Source organism: Balaenoptera physalus, assembly GCF_965194825.1.
Source record: "Balaenoptera physalus genome assembly, chromosome: 2".
NCBI classification, from domain to species: domain Eukaryota; kingdom Metazoa; phylum Chordata; class Mammalia; order Artiodactyla; family Balaenopteridae; genus Balaenoptera; species Balaenoptera physalus.
In genome coordinates this window covers 43,762,456-43,768,686 of record NC_138883.1, presented here as the reverse complement: position 1 = coordinate 43,768,686, position 6,231 = coordinate 43,762,456, and positions in this window count along the sequence as shown.

Here is a 6,231-nt window from a genome sequence, read left to right as displayed (position 1 = left end):
CAATGCACTTTCTTCAGATTCAGAGCTGTCCCATAGCACTTTTTTTTGATAGAAATGTTATTTGTGCTCTCCAATATGGTAGCCACTAGTCACGTAGCTACTGAACCCCTGAAGAAAGGCTAGTATGATTGAAGAACTGAATTTTTAATTTTAATTAATTGAAATTTACACAGCCACATGTGGTTAGTGGCTCCTGCACTGGATAGCATAGCTTTAGATAATATTTAGACAGCAATAACTGAGGAAAGCAGCTTTTGAAAAGGATTTTTTTAAGACTGCTATCTAATTTATTGAAGAATGAAATAGGATCATGATTAAAAATTGCCTTTGAGCAATATACTCTATACAAAAGAGTATACCTACAGTATTTATGTCGACAATCTATTTCATTAAAACAGTATTTGTCACCACCCCTCTACCTGCTCCTGTCGTGAATTAGCCATTCTGAGAAAAGCAACCCTTTCAGTTTTTATTATTTGGTAGTTCTCTGGGTTGCAGAGGTGCCGAGATTCAAGTGCCAAAAATTGGTTTCTGATGAGACTCATATCTTTTTAGCATTAAAATATTTTACATCATTAAGCCTAATAACTTCTCATTTTAAATGAATTTGAAATAATTTTACCTGTAAATGAGATTGGTCATTTCTCGTTTTATGAGTGGTCAAACTGAAACATGGAGGTGTATCATGTTTACACTTTCTTTTTTTTCTAAATTCTAGAAGATTGTGTATGTTGATACAAGGGCAAGTGTTTTTGTTTCTGAGAGAACCAGATTAATTTTCCTGTGTTCTCTGGCCACGGTGTGTCAATCTTGATTCTAGCTGGACATCTAGTAAGTATAATTCATCAAAAGAGCAGGCGTGGAGATGGGAAACACCTGGCAAAAGGGAGTGCCAGGCTTGGTATAGCCTGTTAACACTGCTGGGGAAAGAGCTCAAGGCCCACGTTCTAGTGATAGGAATCAGTGTTTAATCCATGTGAAAAAGACCTAGGAATAATAAAGATCACCAAAGTGCCGAAATCTACCTTCTACTACTTAAAAAAATGTAAACAATGCAGGGGTTAAAAATGTAAGGTTTTTATAATGCTAAGAAATAAGCTCATTTTTAGTTGATGATGGATTTTTATGACTACCTCTTTGCTGTATGAATATATCTCAATTTTTTAATACCTCAATTTCCTGAGAATCTGTATGTATGTTTTTGTAAATAAAATAATTTACCATATGCTAGAGAAAGAACATGGCGTTTAAAGAAATTGTATAAAGACATTTGTGACTGAATTTGTTACACAGTGAATCTATTTGAAATTTCTTAAAAACAGCCTTTTCTGGCCCCCTTGACTGAGGTTTTCCTTTTTGGTTTTTTTTTTTGGTTTTTTTGTTTTTTTAGTAAACATATTCTTATTTAGCGAGATCTGTGTTCCAGGATGCGTGTACCCTCATTTGTTCATTTATAACTGCAAAGATTTGTATGTCTCCTATGTTTTCCTTTCATGCCAAAGAAATTCACCCTTTTAAAAAAAGTCAGCAGGTTGCACGAACTGAAAAAAATTTTTTGCCCCTTAGATAGGCGTTCTTAAGAAGCTTTATTTCCTAAGATTTAAATATTTTCCAAAGGAAAACATCTTCAATTTTTTAGTTAAAGCCAGTAGTAAAAATTTTTAAAAATACGTGTGTTTTTAGGAATGCACTAGTTCTGTAGGAAACATATTGGCAATTTTAAGGAACTGTGCTGCTTTAAAATCCACAATTGTATGAAACTTTTCGAAACTGATGCAAGATATAAAGTCATTGCTAAATTTTATGTATGTTTGTGAACTGCTCAGGGTTCAATGCCCTAACATATAGGCGATTGATCACTAACATCTGTAGGGCCAGATATCCTGTGATTGTACATGTTTATTGATCATTTTTTAAGGGAGCTGAAGTTGCTGCCTTAAAGCTAAACCTGCTGCCTTAAACTTTGCTACCTCCCTCCCTACAATCATGGCTGTAAACAGTGACTCAACAGTCAGCTAGCATTATATTTGATTTTATTGTGAATGCTAATAAAATAAAATTTGTAAGTCCACCAAGTATTGACTTAACTAGGTAAATGTAAATTGATTTCAACCTTGTCTTTGGCCAAGTCTACTTGATAGCTTATGATAATATGAAATGAAGTACACCAATATGGATGTGAGCATTGTGTTTGAGTTATTGTGAGAATAATTATTTTCTTCATATTTGGAGCTGATAATGAGCATTCAAGGTGTTTATTTCCATCAGGTGATACTGAGCAAGTTTCTTAACCTCTGTGAACCTTTAGTGATAACTACTTGATAAGCTTAGTGTGAAGAATAAATGAGATAATGTATGTAAATTCACCTTAACAGTACCTAGTAGCCTAGTATATAGTAAATAATAAACGATAGCTATTATTAATATATATACCATAGTAGTATATAGTAATTTTGTATTTCGGTATTGGATTTTGTAGCACCATTTAAATGGTAAAAGTCATCTAAATATTAGATCTTATGAGAGTAGCCCAGACTGTAGCAAGTGAACAGAAAAACTTTTCACCTTTTTATTGTGGAGAATATTAAAACAGGGAGACCGAAGAGTGTAATGATCTCTTCGTGTACTTATTAACCAGGCCCAACACCCATGGCCAGTCTGGTTCCATCCATTTTCCATTTCCCCTTCTCATAGTTTTTTTCAAAACAAATCCAAGAGATTATATCTTATATATAAATATTTTAGTACTTAAATGGTAAGGTCTTGTTTTTAAAAACAGAACCACAATATCATTACAAATACACACAGACACACAAATTGTTAATCATATAACCAATATTAAAACTCCAATTTCTAGGGAATTGTTTTTAGTAGCAGTATGGAGATGCATAAGAAGTAAATATAAAGAATACATAGGAGGTTACTCTTTCAAAGAGGAAAGATATCTGTTACAAGGACAGTAGACACCTTAGACAAGTTTGGAGGTACAGACAAATGATTATAGGAAAGAAAATTAGTGGAAAGTAGAGGTAAGTTTGAAAGTAGGGGGCTGTGTCTTGCATATCCCAAATACCTAGTGTTTTTCTATGAGCATAATAAGACACAAATGTTTATTGGGGGAAAAATGGAGTAGATAAATGTGCAATTGCCAACAGCAACAAAGGAATGACTTTTAGAAAGGGTTGGGTTTTTGAAATGTAATCAGCAAAGCATAGGAAGAAAGATCATTGGGCAAGCAAGAAAGAAAAAAATAGGTGCTAACATAGGCACAAAGTTTTAATAGAGATCGTTAAGCAAGTGAAGACAGTTTTGGTTTTTTTTTCCTTTTGGAAGAAAACAAGATGGGGAAGGGTAAGCACAACCCTATATTCTAACACCCCAATGTTGTGTTCAAAAAGGAATTAATAGAGAAATAATTCAGGATAAATTTATCACAGCCATTATCCGAATTTATAAAGAAACCTTAAACCACATGGCTTGACTAGGGTTGCCATTAATGCATAAAATCAGGAGATGGTTTGATATAGAATATGAGCTACGGAATTGTGGTTCTCATACTAGGGGGTCCAATTTTGCACCTGACTACAGATAAAGAAGAACACCTGGACATCTTTGCCCAGCCTACTGAGTAGAGGATCACTGTATTCTGGCTTGATTGTGGGATGCTTGCCATTATTGGGATGTGATCCCCTCAGCTTGGGTTGGAGAGACGTATGATTAATGTTCTTTCTTCATTGCCAGGAAGGCAGTAGAGTAATGATAATAAATAGCATGCAGTGAGCTTGCCTTCTTACAGTTTTCAAAGCAGTTTCACCTACTTTTACTCAATCTTTAGAAAGATCTTTGGAGATGGAAAGATTAATACTCAAAGTGCTTAAATGACACCTCTAAGGTCCCAAAGCAGTGATAAGACCTTAACCCAGGCCTGAGTCTCCTAGATCTGGCTTTCTTCCCATCACACTCCGTGCTTGATGAAACCCAAAGAGGATAGAGTCCAATATGTTTAATTCTGTTGGATAAAATTAAAACTTTAATGACTCCTACTAAATTATTTAAATTCAGCTGTTTGATTCAGCATAAAATTTAAACGCTCTCTTAAAATGTTTAATAGGTCTAATTTGTAAAATCCATGAAAGGATTTAGGATTAAGTAGTTTTCTTAACATCTAATTGGTTTCTAATAATTAGGTATATAATATATTTAAGGTGACTGACTGAAAATGATTTCTTCGTTAAAAATGAACTTTTAAAATACATTCCCCTATGAAAGTTGAACTGAATCCTCTTATTTATATAATTCATTTATGTTTAAAATTTTCTAAATATTATGCTCCAGCATGCAACTCTTGCCGTATTTCCAGTAAACTTTTACTCTGTCAAATTTCTTTTCTAAGGGAAAGGAGTTCATAGAAAAAAAAACCTATCCTGATTATTAATCAAGTTTGAAGTCTAATTAAAATATGTAGAAATACTTAAAAACACTAAAACATCAGGTCATATTAGTATTCTCTATATAGTGCTAAGCCTACAAAAACACAAACATTAGGAAATTATTTTTGTGTATATATGTATATATATATGTGTGTATGTGTATGTATATAATGTGTGTGTATATGTACAAATGTATATACATTTATACATATACATAGACCCTTTTCCTGGTGGTAAAAACTTGTTTTAATTAGAGTATCAGCTGCTGGTGATACAATGTTAAATAATTAGGTTGGTCTGTAAAGCCGCCTTCAAATAGAGTAGGATGCTAATATGCAAAATCCATGCCTCTTGAAACACTGGACAGGTCAGGAAGGTCAATCATAACTATTTCTACTCAAAAATGGGGTTATAAATACTTGCCTTTTAAGATAGTGATGTGGGTTCCACTGGAGTGTAATTCCGTAACAGTAGGGAATTTGTTCATGGCTGTATTTATTCACTGCCTAGAATAGTACCTAGAGCATATTAGGCATAACATAAGTGCTTATTACATAAATGCATTAATTGACGCAGAATGCTTTTTAAGGTGCACAACAGAAAGTTTTCAGGCTTAAAATCATCAGTTATCAAAGGTGTTAACTGGCACACAATCTCTATGCATTTCCTTCCCTTCCTTTCTCCCTCCTTCCCTACATTTTCATGAAAGTATACATCCTCTGCTAATGTTCTTAACCTTTACATCATAAGGTCATAAGTGGTTATTTTTTGCCATGAGGCAATAGCTCTATTCAGTTAGCCATTAAACAATTACTGAGAACCTGCTCTGGGCCAGGCATCTGTGCAAGGCACTAAAAAGACAAAGCCAGGTTAATGGCTCTCTTGGGGCTCACAGACCTACCTGAAGCTCTTTGTGATATACAGAGATGGTCGCTATATTACTTTTTATGGTGCCAGAGATGTTAACAAGGCAAAAACTCTGGAGAATCAGTAAGTTTGTAAATATTTTTCTTCTGTATTATTTTCCTGCATTTTTCAAAAAGAAGCAAAGGCCTACTGTATTTGTTGTGAATATAAAGGAGATTTTTTTTTATCATGTCAAACATTTAATTGCTCAGACACATAAATCCAAATACAATTAACCCCGAATTGTAAATTAGACCTAGGAATCTGAACAAGAAAAGTTTATGGAAATTGAGATGTCTAATTCATATATTTTATCCCAATGAAACCATTTTTTATTAACCTAATGTGGTTGGACACTTATTTTGTTTTAATGTTATTTATACATACTCTCAGTTATGAGGAATAACTTCAGTGCTTTACAACCAGCAGTGCTTTTAAAATGTGCAGTGTACATTTTGGAATTTTTCTAAACTGTAACCTAAATTTTCACATTCCCTGACCACCTGATATGCCAATTCTGGCTTCCCCACCCACAGAACCTTGCCAATTCAGCTGTAAAATCAATTTACTGGTAAAGCCAAGAACATGAACACACCTTTTCGGTAAAAGCAGCCTACTGACAGCAAGGAGAATCAAGGCCAGGAAACAGGGTCATTTTTATACATAGAAAAACAGACAGAGGCAAAGGGGCTCCAGCTAAGGCCAAGAATCTGTTTACTTAGACAAAAGAAGGGGAAAGAATATCAGCAGAGATTTTGTGGATTGAAATAGAAGCTTCTGAGTCTTAATCCAGAATGATTTTGTTTTTACAAAAATTTTAAAAAATATAAGGATATAATTTTTTCCAAGTGCAACGTCAGCAAAAACCATTACATCTACTTTGAAAAACAGGTAG